The sequence below is a fragment of the Bubalus kerabau genome, chromosome 15 (assembly GCF_029407905.1).
Source record: "Bubalus kerabau isolate K-KA32 ecotype Philippines breed swamp buffalo chromosome 15, PCC_UOA_SB_1v2, whole genome shotgun sequence".
NCBI classification, from domain to species: Eukaryota; Metazoa; Chordata; class Mammalia; order Artiodactyla; family Bovidae; genus Bubalus; species Bubalus kerabau.
Window position 1 is genome coordinate 81,507,928 of NC_073638.1, and position 17,351 is coordinate 81,525,278.

The following is a 17,351-nucleotide window of genomic DNA, read 5'->3' on the forward strand; positions in this document are numbered from 1 at the left end:
TTTAAAGCATCTTCTATCATGATTGCAATAGCTGCAAGATTTCGAAGGCAGGGGGGCCAGTCTTGGGCAGTTGGATCGAGCCTCTTGGATAAGTGAGCTACAGGCTGGGGCTCAGATCCCAACCTTTGAGTTAACACTCCCAAGGCTATTCCCTCTCTTTCATGGACATAAAGTTGGAATGCTTTTTCTGGGTCTGGCAACCTCAAGGCAGGTGCCTGAGTTAAGGCCTGTTTTAGTGTAGCCTCTGCCTTCTTTTGAGGAGTTCCCCACATCAGTGGGATTGAATCATCTCGTCCCTTTAAGCTTTCATATAAAGGGTGGGCAATTAGACCATAATTGGGTATCCAGATTCTACAATAACCAGGTAGCCCCAGGAAAGCTCGCAATTGTTTTCGAGTCGTGGGGGAGGGCAACTGGAGAATTCCTTGTACCCGATCAGAGGACAGCCTCCTGGACCCATGTGTAATCTGAACTCCCAGGTAAGTGACCTTTGTATTGACCATCTGTGCCTTAGCACAGAAGACTTTATATCCCCTTTCTGCCAATTAGTTTAGAACCTGAATTGCATGTTCTTGGGCACTTTTCTCATCTGGAGAGCAGATTAGTAGGTCATCTATGTGTTGTAAAATTTTCCCATTAGGTCCCAGGTCCAGATCTAGGAGGTCCTGGCTAAGGGCCTGTCCAAACAGGTGGGGGCTATCTCTGAACCCCTGAGGTAATACTGTCCAAGTCATCTGTTGGTGTTTTTCTCCTGGAGCTTCCCACTCAAAGGCAAAAAGGTATTGGGATTCTTTAGCCAGTGGTATGCAAAAAAATGCACCTTTGAGATCCAAGACTGTAAATCACTTGGCACTGGGTAGGATTTCACCCAAGATTACATAGGGATTGGGTACTGTGGGATGGAGGGGGACTACAGCTTCGTTTATAATCCGGAGATCTTGAACCATTCGCCAGGTTCCATCTTTTTTCTTTACTGAGGATTGGGGTGTTACATGGCGAACTGGTGGGGACCAATAGCCCACAAGCAAGGAATTTATTTATTAAAGGCTGTAGTCCCTCCCGAGCCTCTCTTTTGAGAGGATATTGTTTCTGGTTAGGAAACCGAGTGGGATCTCGGAGGACAATGATGACTGGTTCAGCTTGGTGGGCTCATCCAGGAATCCCCTGGTCCCACACCTGGGGGCTAAATTTGTCTTCCCATAGTTTTTGGTCCCTCTCTATTGAAGGTGTAATGGGTTCTTCAGTAGTAACCAGGAGCTGTAGAGCTCTAGGGGCTGAAAAACTTCCCATCACAAGGGTGGTCCCCAGTTTAGTGAGTATATTTCTTCCCAATAAGGGGGTAGGACACTCAGGGACCACCAGAAACTGGTGGGAAAATATTTGCCCATCCCAGCAATAAAGAAGTGCTTGGGTGAATCTTTTAGTAGTTGCTTTTCCTGTAGCACCCAAAATGGTACAGGTTTGGGAAGAGAAGCCTCCAGATTAGGAGATCAAGACAGAGTAGGTAGCCCCTGTGTCAACCAAGAAATTCTCGGACCTACCTGCCACATCCAGTTGCACCCTTAGCTCTAGCCCCGTGATGGTTATCTGTGACAGGTGGGCTGGCTGGAGTGGGCTGCTTCAGTCCTCTTGAACCATCGTGAGGTAGGCTTGGCGCTTGACCTTGAGTCTCTTGGGTCCCGAGGGCAGAGTGCCGCCCAATGTCCCAGTTGATGGCATTTGTGGCAAGCCGTTCTAGGAGACTTGTCACGGTTTGGACACTCTTTGGCCCAATGTCACATCTGTCTACAGATCAGGCATCTGTCTCGTGCCTTGTCCCTCAAGGACTTGGGGTTTGCCATAGGGCTTCTCTGGAGGGCGGCCAGCATCTGGGCATGCCTTGTCTTTCTTTCTCTCCTTCTCCTGGGCCTTGGCCTCCTTCTCTGGTTTTCTGTTATAAAAGGTATTGGTGGCTGTCTGGACCATCTCATCTAAAGAGGCAGCAGGGTCCTGCTGTTGTAGCTGCTGTAACTTAATTCTGATATCTGATGTACATTGGGACAGGAATTTGTCCTTTAAAATCACCCATCCCTCATAAGAGTCTAAGTCCAGATTGGTAAACTTTTGGAGTGTCTCTTTTAGCCTCTCTAGAAAGGCAATGGGGTTCTCATTGGGCTCCTGAGTTATTGCTGAGACCCGGGCATAGCTAATTACTTTTTGTTGGGCTGCTTTCAGTCCTGCCTTCACACAGATTAGAAAATTATCTCTTTCCCAGATGTGCTCAGGGTCATTATAATTTCAATTAGGATCAGAGGAGGGGACTGCAGTTTCCCCTACTGGGTATCTGTCACTGGACATGTGGAGCCCTGTTGCATACCTCTGGGCTTCCTTTAAGACTCTGGTATGTTCAGGATCAGATAAAGTTTGGCTAAATATGACCATGATGTCTTTCCACGTCAAGTCAAAGGCCAAGGTAATATGTTGGAATGTATCTATATATTTGCCTGGGTCATCTGTATAGCTTCCCAGGTCTTGTTTGATCTGCCTTAGTTCTAAGAGGGAGAAGGGCTTATGGACCAGGGTTGGTCCGAATTTTCCTCCAGTTTCAATTAAGGGACATACTCGACCTGGCTTTTGTGGAGGAGGTGCTCCCGGATATGGAGGCACGTTTGGGTATGAGGAAGGAGCACCAGGCAACTCGGGAGCTGTGGGAGGTGAGCCTTCACGAGGGGGTTCCTTTTCTTGGTTGCCTGTGCCTAACACCATTTGCCTAGTGGGCTCACTTTTAGGGCGTACTACAATCCCATACTTAAGACAGAGTTCCTTCATATCTCTAAGTCGGAAGAAAATTTGGACATAGGGGATCTCTGTCCATTTCCCTCATCTTTTGCAGAATAATTCTAATTGCAGGATGGTATTGTAATTTAAAGTTCCATCCTCAGGCCAGTGTTCCTCATCCCCCAGTGGATACTGTGGCCACGCAGTGGCACAAAAGAATTTCAAACGACTTCTCCTTAGAGCTAGAGGGTCAAACAGCTTCCAGTTATCAAGGATACACTTCAAGGGCGTCTGCCGGGAAGTGGATTGGTTATTTCCCATCTGAAAGACAGTCATGACAGGGAGAAAAGAAAAAGACCTCTTTAGATTTCCTTAAGGGTGAATCTTTCTGAAGCTTATCCTACCCAGAACTGTTGCAACCTGAGAGCCAGGCATCCCTGGGTCAGGGTGCAGATCCCCAGGCAGGCTGAGTCGTGACAGCCTCCTAGAGATCGAATCCCCGGGCAGGTCGAGGCATGACAGCCTCCCGAGAATTGGGTCCCTGGGCAGGTCGAGGCTTGACGACCTCCTGGGATCCCTGGGACTAGAGGATCCCCGAGCAGGTTGAGGCGTGACAACCTCTCAAAGACCGATCCCTAGGCAGGTCAAGGTGTGATGACCTCCTAGGACCCCTGGGACTGGAGTTTGAGCGTCCCCAAGATCTCCAGTGTGACCAGTGCTGGGTAGAATTAAGAGGTTTGTAACTCATTGCTAGTTTGCCTACCGTGGATGGGAATAGATATGATGTAAGTTCATCCTACCCAGAACTGGGCAGGTCGAGGCGTGACGACCTCCTGGGACCCCTGGGACTAGAGGATCCCCAAACAGGTTGAGGCGTGACAACCTTTCGAAGACCGATCCCTAGGCAGGTCAAGGCGTGATGACCTCCTGGGACCCCCGGGACTGGAGTTTGGGTGTCCCCAAGATCTCCAGTGTGACCAGTGCTGGGTAGAATTAAGAGATTTGACAGGAATACATATGATGTAAGTTCATCCTATCCAGAACTGTTGCAACCTGAGAGCCAGGCATCCCCGGGTCAGGGTGCAGATCCCCAGGCAGGCTGAGGCATGACAGCCTCCTAGAGATTGAATCCCCGGGCAGGTTGAGGCGTGATGGCCTCCCGAGGATTGGGTCCCTGGGCAGGTCGAGGCATTATGACCTGTTGGGACCCCTGGGACTAAAGGATCCCCGAGCAGGTTGAGGCGTGACAACCTTTCGAAGACTGATCCTTAGGCAGGTCAAGGCGTGATGACCTCCTGGGGCCCCCCGGGCTGGAGTTTGGGCGTCCCCAAGATCTCCAGTGTGACCAGTATTGGGTAGGATTAGGGGGTCAGATATTATAGAGTATTTCCCTCCCAAGGCCAGCTATTTTCTGGTTGTCTCTCTAGAAGATTGTAGAGGTAGTCTTGTGGGTCTGGATGGGGCTCAGGAAAAAAAGCATGAAACAGGAGGGAAGGGGGCAGAGCACAACCTTTGAAAGAATGACATAGCACAAGGGTATAATGTAAACCAATTAAGATCAATTGGGTCCAAGATGACAAGTCAAATTCAAGTAAACCTTAATCCCCAATCTATAAGCCAACAGACCCACCCAGAGGTGGCAGGACAGCTCCAAGGCACAAGGTCAAAAGAGGGAGGAGTGGGTGGTTCCCCAATGGCTGGGATGATCCTCTCACTCATTAGCATATGAATTCCATCCCCTCACAAAACTTAGCCAGGCCTAATACCGTGGCCGCAGCCCTTGCCCTTGGCAATGGTTCACACCCTGAAGGGTGGCTTCTCTCTGGATCCTTACAAATCTACCTCGTATCACTTTGTCTCTCAATGAATTTTTGCAATGAGACATCAGAGCCTGAGTTTCATTAGTTTTGGCCGGGCTTGAGTCCTGGGAGAGAGCTGAAGGACAGGAGGAAAAAGCAGTGGGAAAAACGTGCCAAGGAATCCCCTTCATAGCCCGCCGGAAAATTTGCTAAATATCTGGCTGGTGCTCACAGTTTCATTGGTCTGATCCTTGGCACAGAGAAGAAAAAGGACAGAAGAACCCCCACCGACTTGTGTAACAGCTACTGGGGCTCAGCAGATAGCGCCTTTGGGACATGCTGAGGAGTAGCCTCTCCAGAGTCCCTCAATTGTGCCCCTGCCGCCTGCCTGTTCACGGGAGGTTTGAGGAAACAAGAAACGAGAGATTGTAAAGGTCCCTCTAGCCATAGGATCGAGGACCTCTTACCTTAACTGGAGGTCTTCTGGAATCTGACTGGGCTGCGTGAGCTTTCTGCTGAGTTCGTTTTTTGCTGTCCTGTTTTCCAGCACGATGGGCCTTCCCTTGTGCTGGGTTTCTTCGCCTTCCACTTGTAGCACAGGAGCTTCGCTGAGTTGGGCTCCTGTTGTGCTTGGCCTCTTCCACGCAGAGATTGTTTCAGCCAGGTTATATCCGAGTCACGGCACCATAGATGTCACGCGAGTGTATGTTCCTCGGTTCTTTGTCTTATCACAACAAAGATTTGGAGTGATGGACATTAAAGCCCTCGGCGTGTCACAGGTCTTGGGTCTTGGACCAACCGTGCTACAGCTCTTAGGCAAATCAGTGTTACAGCTCTATTTTATTTAGAAGATAGCAGGAGAGTGAGAGAGAGAGAGAGAGAGAGAAAAGAGCGCATGCACGCAGGAGAGAGAATCCAAGAGAAAGTGCTTTGGCTCCTCCTTTTATATGTTTTTTCCTCCACCTGGGCCTGCCCTATGCAAATTGGGCTTAGCCAGGAGTGCTGTTTGTTCTGCCTGGAGTCTTCACTCTGGTCCTCGGACCTTCCTTTGACCTTCCTTGTCTTTTAGCCACTGCCATTTTGGACTCTTTTTCCCTATTCTACCTACCTAACATTTATATATACATATATAGCTTTGTATTATTAATATATGTTAAAAAGTAATAAAGTATACTTAGCTCAGAGAGCTATTTTTGAAAAAGTGGATTAAATAAAACATGCAAAATGCCTCCTATATATTAAGTGCTCACTAAAACTCACTGCTCCTTTTATTCTTTCATCTAGTAGGTTTTTCGTAAATCTGAGGTCACCATTTGTTTCTGATTCACTGTGATTCCATGGCATCATAACATACCTTTATTAAAGAATTTCAGATCATAATATTATTTCCCAACATAAAACAATGTGAGCTTCCTCAGTGCTTATCAGAGTACCTGGAGGGCGTGGGAGATGTGCTAGATACTTGAATAAATAAATTAGAAGTAGAGAAAATTAGCATTATAATTCCAACCATGCTTTCACCGATCACACATCATCCCTGGACAGTATCTTTGTGCAGTTATGAAGACAATACATATGTCTGATTCTCAACAAAGAAATATGGAGAGAGCAAGAGTACCAACAAAAGTACAAACAACAATAAAGTCAGTGACACAATCTTAGGTGTTGCTGTGATCTTACTGGAAATAGGAGCTTTAGGCTGGAGACAAGATTCGAAAACATGCCATCTTGTCTTCAAATACTGAAAGAGATGTTATGACAAAGGGCTGTTGTGAACAACAATGGTTTCACTTTTTTCATTGAGCCACCCCCAAAGACAGATGGTATCCTTGAGGATTTCAGCCATAAGGTCATTTACTTAAGCTAAGAAGGTAAGGATATTTTCAACAATTAGAAAATTCCAAGAGTAGTTGCTTTTGGAGGTACAAAGATCCACAACATTTTAGGGGACCCAGACAGGCAGTGATTGGATGGCAATTTAACAGCAATATTTCAGAACCAATGAGGAAAAGAAGTTGAGAAATTATCAGCAGAACTTGAGCTTCTGTCATCTTATTAAGTACGTTATTCTAATTCAAAGTAACAGAATTATTTTATTTTCTCAATTCCATCTGAACATAATTCAAGATGTAATAGATACAGAGCCTATTAACATGGATAAATCCCTAATCAGTGTTTTTGACTCATCCAAGAGGAAAGGGAAAAGAGGAATGGATTATTTCAAATGACCAACAGAAAGTCAAGGCAGAGGACACTGGGAAGGTCATCTGAGCCCTGGAAGCCTCAGTACTCAGTGTGGGAGTCAGCTGCACCTGCATCACTTGGAAGCGTATCAGAAATGCAGAATCTCAAGCTGTGCTCCAGCTTAACCGAACCTACATTTTAACAAGATCCACAGATGATACATACACACATTAAATATTTAAGCACAAGCATAATCACCCACATTTCCCTACATGTGAGCTTCCCAGTGAATCACCTGTGTAAACAAGGGCACTGAAATGTCATTGTCTTATGACATTGAACAATATTAAATATAAAATCGAATTCCCTTTATAGAGTAATCATGGTAGGCCAAAGTATTTGCAGTTGCATATTTTATCTCTGCCATAAATTATCTGTGGAAGATCCGTGGGGATTGTGTTTGCTTTAGTCAAATGGTGACTGTCATTTCATGATAGTTCTTACAGAAGTCTAAGCTTCCAACAGAAGCATGAGCCATTTCAGATTGTATTTTTATTTGCTTACAAATTAGTGAATATAATATAGGAAAAATAATGAAATACAGTTTTTAAATAATCAGTTTTGACAAAGCGTTTGTCAAAACACACCAGTAATGGAATACCAGTCAAGTTACATCCCTAGATCTTCATTAAAATGGAGAGATTTATGAATATTTTAACAACTCAAATAGGCCAAATTAACCTGCTATCCATGTTTAAGAATCACTTGTTTAGTGTGAAGCACACAAGAGAATATCTAAGTTAAGCTGTTCTGTTTGGAGGGCTTTTAAAACTAATTTTGGCCAAGTACTTATCATATCATTTTATGAATCTGGCTTATCAGCAAGCTCACCTCTTTGGTAAAGTCTTTTATTCATCTATTTTAATTACTTCAGAATGATACCAAAATGTGTGGACTTCTAGCCTTAGGCAAGCATAATTATCTCTAGTACACTGTTCTTTAAGCATCATCAATTCTTACTGTGTTCCCTTCAAGATGGGTGGCCTCTGTCCTGATTCACCTGGGTTCTCCTAACACATGCAAAATAATTCCTTGCCCTTTTCTGGCTCCCATACTGCACAGTATGATGCACCTATTTTCCTTGAAAGTTTTGAGTCAATTGCACTTGTTCCCCAAAGAAACCTGAACCTCAAGGGTCTATATCCATAGAAGAGAAATTAAAGTAAAACAGATACAGAGTTTGACCCAACATTACCTCACAATAGGACTTTTTTTCTCAAAAGAAGATCTCTAAAGAAAAAAAATACTCTCATTTTGGGACCATCTTTTAAAAGTGAAGCAGATTTCTACTGAAAATGAAGCACTGAATGCTGAGATAAAAACTCAAAGTTAAAAAACTATTTCTGAAAGTTGATACAGATTGCTTTGGGAGATGGAACATAAATGAGGGAAAATCAAATATATAACACTAACTATACACAACACTTTGGAATATCTTGCTTTAGGTTTATTTAGACCGACTAGGGAAAGTCCATCCAGTAGTCATGTATAGATGTGAGAGTTGGATCATAGAGGCTGAGCACCAAAGAACTGACACTTTTGAACTGTGGTGTCAGAGAAGACTCTTGAGAGTCCCTTGGACTGCAAGGAGATCAAACCAGTCAATCCTAAAGGAAATCAGTCCTGAATAGTCATTGGAAGGACTGAAGCTGAAACTCCAATACTTTGGCCGCCTGATGTGAAGAGCTGACTCAATGGAGAAGACGCTGATCCTGGGAAAGACTGAAAGCAGGAGGAGAAGGGGACGACGGAGGATGAGATGGTTAAATGGCATCATGGAATGGATGGACATGAGTTTAAGCAAGCTCCAGGAGATGGTGAAGGATAAGGAAGCCTGAGTGCTTCAGTCCATGGGTTCACAAAGTGTCGGACATGACTGAGCAACTGAACAACAACAGGGGAAATCCCCAGTTGAGGAATGGGCTCCCAGAGACCACTTGCCAATATACTTTTAAGTATATAATGTACTCATACTAAGTTGCTTCAGTCATGTCTGACTCTTTGCAACCCTATGGACTTGTAATCCACCAGGTTCCTCTGTCCGTGGGGTTCACCATTCAAGAATAATGGAGTGAGTAGCCACGCCCTCTCCAGGGGATGTTCCCAATCCAGGATCAAACATGCATCTCTTGGGTCTCCTGCACTGATAGGCAGGTTCTTTATTACTAGCACCACCTGGGAAGCTGTTAGGGGTCCAAAACTTATTTTCAAATACACCACAGTACTTGGTACTTCTAGGAGAAACTAGTTAATCAAAGCCTAACTTGACAGGGTATTATTAGAGTTTAACTGACCTATGGGAAGGGAGAGGGCCCACTTCAGCTTCCTCTGAACTTCCACGTGGGAGAAGGGAAATACCCAACTCCAGCTCACTCTAACCTTCTTAGGCCAACTTATGGGCGTGAGGAGACCCTGTGAAACAATTGTGAAGTTTACAATTCAGATACATCAGTTCACTAAAAGACTGAGACCTAATCATAGGACATAGAATACTTCTTTCCCCACACACCTCACACCACAGTAGCAGAGACCTATTTACAGCAATTCCTTTTACTCAGTGCATTATGTCTGGCTATCAAGAGAAAAAAAAAAAAAAAAAAAAAAACACAGAATGTCTAAGGACTGTGGGATAACTCAAAAGGTGTAACACATGCACAATGGTAATATCTGGAGAAGTATTTCAAACAAAATGACTAAGAATTTCCCCACTAATGTCAGACGCCAAACCACAGATCCAGGGAACTCAGAGAACAGAAGTGGGATAAATGCCAAAAATGAATGATAACTATACTTATAAAATTTTCAAACTTTGAAAATCAATAGTAAAGAAAAAAATCTGGAAAGAAGCCAGGGGCAAAAAAAATATCACCTACAGAGAAACAAAAGTAGGGATTACATCGGAACTCTTCTGAGAAACTATACCTTATGAAAATTACTTACCTCCTCCCAGGCACTAGCACTGCCAATCAGGTGAATAAGTGTGTGGATGCCATAATTGACATTTAATTTTCCTGCTACTGATATTGAGACTCAGCCTTTTTTTTACAAAATAAGGAGAACCACTTACAGACTTATAGCGTGAACAAAAATGCAGCTCCAACTGAATTTCTGTCACTTCCTAACATGAAGAATCAGCTACAAACATTTCTCACTAATAAAAGCAAAGGAAAATAAAAATGATCTTAACAAGCAACATGTTACACTTATAAAGTCTGAAGGAAAAGAATATGATGCTGTAAGGGAAAAATACAGACTGGCTCAAATGAGATTGAAATGTTAGGGTTATTCTCAGAATGAAAGCCACATTAGCCAGTATTTTTAAAAAGTAGTTATCCATGTAAATATGATACAAAAAGTATTCTAGACAGACGATACATTAGGATTTCAGAAACAGCAACAGCTAGAGCTAGAGAGGACAGTTGGTTTTGAATATATTTGCATATACTTGGGGAAGGAACACAGAGACATTGAGAAAACTTATAATTATCATTTGTTTCCTATCATTCTTCTCTCAATCCCCTTTCAAAATATGTTGCATCATAAATATTTAAGTAAAAATTAAACAGACCTGAACTACTTCAGGTGTCATATTAAGAAATGGAAATCTCAAAAGGTAATGTGATTTGTGATATGCTATATAACAAATACACAGAACAGATGAATTTTAAGGTAAAATTTGATGGAAAAGAAGCTGTTGATCTTTCTAGATAAAAACAGGAAGAATGTATGTTTCCCCTTGTCATACCTTAGTCCACGTTTTAACAATTCTTGTAATATTTGTTTTATATTGGAGTATGTTTGATTAACAATGTGCTAATTTCAGATGTGCTACAAAGTGATTCAGTTATACACATACGTATATCTATTCCTTTTCAAATTCTTTTCCCATTTAGGCTATTACAGAATATTGAGCAGAGTTCCCTCTGCTATACATAGGTCTTTATTGGTAATCCTTTTTAAATATATTTTAAATATAGTAGTGTGTATAGGTCAATTCCAAACTCCCAAATTATTCCTTCCCCCACCCACCTTTCCCCTTTGATAACCATAAGTTTGTTTTCTAAAACTGTGATCATGTTTTTGTTTTGTAATTAAGTTTATTTGTATCATTTTTTTTTTACATTGTGCATATAAGTGATATCCTATGGTATTTGTCTTTCCCTCTTTGACTGTCTACACTTACTATGATAATTTCCAGGGTTAGTAAAATGATATTGGAAATTTTTACAAGACTGACAATTAGTGATGGTAGTTTCATATCTGGATAAACTTAAGATAATATTTTGTATACCATTCAAATTTCATATTTGCATTTTCACATGTTCAACAATTGTTGACTCACTTTCCATTGCTCAGCTTTTACCAAGGTCCATGAAACCTTTATTAATTAACTCTGGTGAACTTTCCCTTATACCATTTGATTTTCTGGGGAAGATTAGAATGTTATCAATCACTTTTTAATCAATTAATCACAATCTAATCAAAGATTAGAATGTTATCAATCACTTTTTAATCAATCACAATCTAATCAAAGATTAGAATGTTATCAATCACTTTTTCTGTGACATTTCACCACTGCTTTCCCTAGCGTGCACAGACACCTCAGTGATTAAATGTACACTTTTCACCTTGGCTGGAGCAATAAGCGTACTCAGTGGCCTGATTATCATGATCTCCTATGTTTGCATCCTGGTGGCCATCCTGAGGATCCAGACTGCCGATGGGAGGACGAAAGAATGCATTAATGTTCTTCTGGATTATGTTACATTTTTACCATATATATATATATATATATATATATATATATATATATATATAATATTTTGTATTCCCTATTATTTTCCAAAGGAGAAGACTGAAGAAAAAACAATATAAACAGTAGTTTCAGTATATACAACTGTCAGACCTAGGGATTAAAAAGAGTCTATTTCTCAGTCCAGTATTCTTTTTACCACACATAATCAAATCAACATCTTTGAAGGAGCACAATTAGAATTCTATTTTATTCACCTTTAAAAATAGTTTTCCTTTCAAACTTTCTACTGAATGGATTCTTCACCTCTTTGTTCCTCAAGCTGTAGATAAGAGGGTTCAACATGGGAGTTAATACCGTGTAAAAGAGGGAAATCACTTAACTGATATCTAAGGAGGAACTTGAGCTAGGTTGAACATAAATGAAGAACAGAGTCCCATATAGGATGGAAACAACTCCCAGGTGAAAAGAACAAGTAGAGAAAGCTTTCCTCCTCCCATCGGCAGTCTGGATCCTCAGGATGGCCACGAGGATGCAAACATAGGAGATCATGATGATCAGGCCACTGAGTACGCCTATTGCTCCAACCAAGGTGAAAAGGGTACATTTAATCACTGAGGTGTCTGTGCATGCTAGGGAAAGCAGTAGTGAAATGTCACAGAAAAAGTGATTGATAACATTTGGACCACAGAAGGGTAAGCAAAACATCAGTGTGGTATGGATCATAGAGCTTATAAGAGCCACAGGATAAGGGCCTATAACCAGCTACACCCAGGCCCTCTGGGACATAATGAGTGTGTACAACAAGGGCTTACAGATGGCCGTATACCGATCATAGGCCATGGAAGCCAGCAGGAAACATTCAGTTGCCACAAAAAAAAAAAAAAAAACAAGGAACCACATCTGTGCAGCACAACCCATGAAAGAGATGCCCTTTCTGTCCTCAAAGATATTACACAGCATCTTGGGGGCAACGGAAGAAGAGGAACACAAGTCTACAAAGGACAAGTAGCTAAGAAAAAAGTACATAAGAGTGTGGAGCCTGGGATCAATCCCTATGAGAGTGATTATCCCCAAGTTACCCCCTACTGTGACAAGATAGACAAAAAGAAGAATGAAAAAGAGAACAATCTGCTGATAGAGATGATCTGTAAGCCCCGAGAAAAGAAATTCAGTCACTGCTGTCTGATTCTGATCTTCCACTGGTCATTTGTAACCTATGTAAGAAATGAAAAACACATGGCTTTTTTTTAATCCATAAGCACATATAAAATAGTCTTTTAAACTAATTATAGTTTTTTTATTCTAATCTAGATAGGTGGCAGTTACAGAAATAGCGTTAGACTGGTTGGCAATATTTCTAGGGACTAGACCCTGTCACTTGTGCACAGACCCTGTAAACTTGGGCAAGTTTATAGTTGATCTTTTCGGGTTCAGCATTCTCTGCCTTCAAGAGTCTAACTGCAATATCAAAAACTCCCATGGGTTCTAAAATTGTATTCGATATGAGATTCAATCTTTGTATTTCATCTTTATTGCATGATAGAAAAGAACACCCCCTAAGAATACAGTTACCAGTGATATTGTAAGACACAAAAGAAAATTTAGATCTTGATAACAGACACTGGGATAAGCTAAGTAGAACAGATATAAAACACTTTCAGTTCCTCTACTGATGGAATGAATAGTGTCATTCAGATATTATGAAGACAACATTCATATCTGTGTACATTAATCTATTCCCTTATGAAAAGAAAGTATTCTAAAGGTAAATGTATACAACTGCCAGAGTGTTGTTTAGCATGAAGAACATTATGTTGTAACACATGACAATTATATTTATGTTTATGTAGGGTTTTCTTGAAAATAGAGACTGGATTCGTTTACTCTTTGACAATTCTGAAGATAGGAGTGGCACAAAAAGCAAAAGGATTTAAAATCGGGGTTAGCCTGAAGAAAATTTCACCAACCATATAATTTGAATACTGGAATATAATGCCTAGGAGAGACTTAGATGCCCTTCTTTCAAGATTAACTAATCTGTCAAAAAACACATAACAACTTTTTATGGAAACTATATTAAAAAAAACACCTGCATTAAGCTCATCTGACTTAATCTCTAGATTTCTTTTTTATAATTTTATATTATAAATTTATAAATTTATTATTATATTATATATTATATTATTATATTATATTCTAAATTTATAAATTTATATTATAATTAAATTTTATAATTTTAATTTTATAAATGTATAAATATATTCTGTTAACCAGAATAATAAGATTATTTCCAAAATTTTATAATATTTAAAAACATTTAAGATGTAGATTTTAACAGGTAATATCTCTGTTATTAGGAAAATGTGTATAATGTCAAATGTTTAAAATTTTTATTTAGACACAATTTTTGCATGCGTGCATGCTAAGTCATTTCAGTCACATCTAACTCTTTGCAACTCCATGGACTGTAGCTCACCAAGCTCCTCTGTCCATCAGATTCTCCAGGCAAGAATACTAGAGTGGATTGCCACTTCCTCCTCCAAGGGATCTTCCCAAACCAGGGATCAAAACTGCATTGCCTATTATTCTGCTTTGGCAGGAGATTCTTTACCACTAGTACCACCTGGGAAACCCTGACAGCATTTTAAGATAAATATTATTTTTCTGACTCATCAATTGAGGAAGACGATACCAAGCTGTTATAATTACAGTAAGAAGCCCAAGGTGTATCAGTATCCATAGCAAAGATTCTAGTTTCAAATCATGTGTATAATCAACTCACTTCCCTCTAAAAGTAAAACAAAACATACCACATTTTGAAGATACAATAATTAGGATGTGGAACATGAAATGGTATGGTATAAAACAATAGTTCAAAAAAGTCTACATCTCTATTTTATTTTTATAATTTAAGAAATTATCTATAGGATTCATTTCACAAGGCAATTGCCTATTAAATGTCAACTAATAATGTCAGTTATTATTTTTAGGAATTTAAACTTGGTTGGGGAGACAGGACTTAGAAAGAAAAAGAAAACTTACATTTCAGACAGATCCAAGATGAAACATGCCCTAGGGTTTCAGAAGAAGGAAGGGTCACTGTGAGCCGAAGTGGTTGGTGAAATTTCTCATCTGAAACATTTCTCAAAGCATAGCTTTCAAGCAGTGGTTGTGGATGTTATGGGCATTGCAGGCAAGTGTGTGTCATGAGGGTAGGATGCCACACCTGCCACTAACCAGCATGTGAACCTGAACAGGACACATATCCACTTCTGCAAACAAGGAGAATGATCTCTATGCACTTTCCATTTCTGGCATCTATGACCTTAGAATTCTTCTTGGACATTATGCTATCTCTATAATGTTTAAAAAAAAAAAAAAGAACAAATTCAGTTTAAAAAGTCAGAAGATTAGTTGCTTAGTGCTCTGAAAAGCTGGACTAAACACCAAAGAGCACTCTCTTTGGAGTACTTGGAAGGTGAGTTTTATATTTCCTAAATCTCCAAGTTCATCCAAAGTCTTTCCACTATATTTCAAATTTTCTTTTTATTCCCAAACTATGGAATACTCACTTCATTAAAAGAATTGTTTTTCCATTCACTGCTTCAAGAGGAATAGCAAAACCCAGGGATTTCTGGTTTCCATCAGAAAGTCAGTGTGGAAGATTTAATTCCCAGCTTGGCAGACAGCTTCTACAACAAGCACGATGCCCTCAACACTTGGTAAGAAAAATAAGTCTGGATGCTGATGAGTCTGCGGATCAAGAGAGGCACCTTGTCCTGAACACCGACTCACGTGCAGCGCAATTAAAGGATGCATGTCCCTATAGTTTTAACTGCTCTAAAGCCAGGTCTCTGAAGAACTAAGCCTCAAGAGTGTACACCTGAGGGACAAAATTAAAGCACTATCATTGGACTTTGTGCCAAGGTTATTTCCAAAATAATGTCTTTTCTCAAATAGAAGATTCCTGAGGGGGAAAAAAAATGTTTTTCCCCCTTTAGATACTCTTTGAAAAAAACAGGACCTCATTTGCATCCAAGGAGAAGGCAATGGCACCCCACTCCAGTACTCTTGCCTGGAGAATCTCAGGGACGGCGGAGCCTGGTGGGCTGCCGTCTATGGGGTCGCACAGAGTCGGACACAACTGACGCGACTTAGCAGCAGCAGCAGCAGCATTTGCATCCATAGAGAGTGATGAGCTAAAAAACTGAGCACCGACAGAGATGAGTAGTGCTCTGCCTGGATCCTGAAGCCTAGGTTCAAATCACAGCTCCATGGCTTGTCCCTTTGAGCTAGTGGGGTTTTGCTTTTTTTTTTTTTTTCTATTTTCTATTTGTTTTTAACTATCTGTTCCTCAGTATCCTTAACTATAAAATGGGGATGATGGATAGCTTGCTCACACTGGAAGAATTAGATGAATTATTACATGCAAAGCACTTACAAGATTACATGCCACATAAGCACTCATTAATGCCTAGAAAAAAAGATTCTATGTTTTATAAAAATAATTTCCTGAACGCCACATTGTTTTGATTAGGTCTTTGATTACTTAAGAATTCCATCTTGGCTAGACTTACCAAAAAAAAAAGAAAAAAAAGACTATGAGAGAAATGCAGTCTTTTAGTTTTACTACACGAAAGTAAGATTCTCTGTTGGCTTAGACAGTAAAGCATCTGCCTGCAATGCAGGAAGCTCGGATTTCACCCCTGGGCTTGAAAGAGAAGGGAAGGGAATGGATACCCAATGGGAGAAATATCAATAACCTCAGATATGCAGATGACACCACCCTTACGGCAGAAAGTGAAGAAGAACTAAAGAGCCTCTTGATGAAAGTGAAAGAGGAGAGTGAAGAAGTTGGCTTAAAGCTCAACATTCAGAAAACTAAGGTCATGGCATCCAGTCCCATTACTTCATGGCAAATAGATGGGGAAACAGTAGAAACAGTGGCTGACTTTTTCTGGGCTCCAAAATCTCTGCAGATGGTGCTTGCAGCCATGAAATTAAAAGACGCTTGCTCCTTGGAAGGAAAGTTATGACCAACCTAGATAGCATATTCAAAAGCAGAGACATTGCTTTGCCAACAAAGGTCCATCTAGTCAAGGCTATGGTTTTTCCAGTAGTCATGTATGGATGTGAGAGTTGGACTATAAAGGAAGCTGAGCGCCAAAGAACTGATGCTTTTGAACTGTGGTGTTGGAGAAGACTCTTGAGAGTCTGCAAGGAGATCCAACCAGTCCATCCTAAAGGAGATCAGTCCTGGGTGTTCATTGGAAGGATTGATGTTGAAGCTGAAGCTCCAATACTTTGGTCACTTGATGGAAAGAGCTGACTCATTGGAAAAGACCCTGATGCTGGGAAAGATTGAGGGAGAGAGGAGAAGGGAACAAAAGAGAATGAGATGGTTGGATGGCATCACTAACTCAATGGACATGGGTTTGGGTGGACTCTGGGAGTTGGTGATGGACGTGGGGCCTGGTGAGCTGCAGTTCATGGGGTCGCAAAGAGTCGTACATGACTGAGCGACTGAATTGAAATAAACTGAACCCACTCCAGTATTCTTGCCTGGAGAACAGGTTCACAAAGAGTCAGACACAACTGGGCAACTAACACTTTCAAAGTGAATTTAATAGATTTTTTTTGTTAGAAACTTCCATGCCAATTCATTAGAAATAAACATGGTCTTTTCCAACCATATAAGCTATAGTATTAAGATAGAAATAATAACAGAACAATTTTTCTCACTGTAATAAGTCTAAAATTTTGTAATCTTGTCCCTTGACATCAAGTTTTGCACT

General features: G+C 40.9%; 1 pseudogene; it reads right to left on the reverse strand.

Moving 5' to 3' along the window:
• Window positions 1-3,874: 3,874 nt before the first annotated feature.
• On the reverse strand, window positions 3,875-14,902 carry LOC129627942 (olfactory receptor 5G3-like; annotated as a pseudogene).
• Window positions 14,903-17,351: the final 2,449 nt, after the last annotated feature.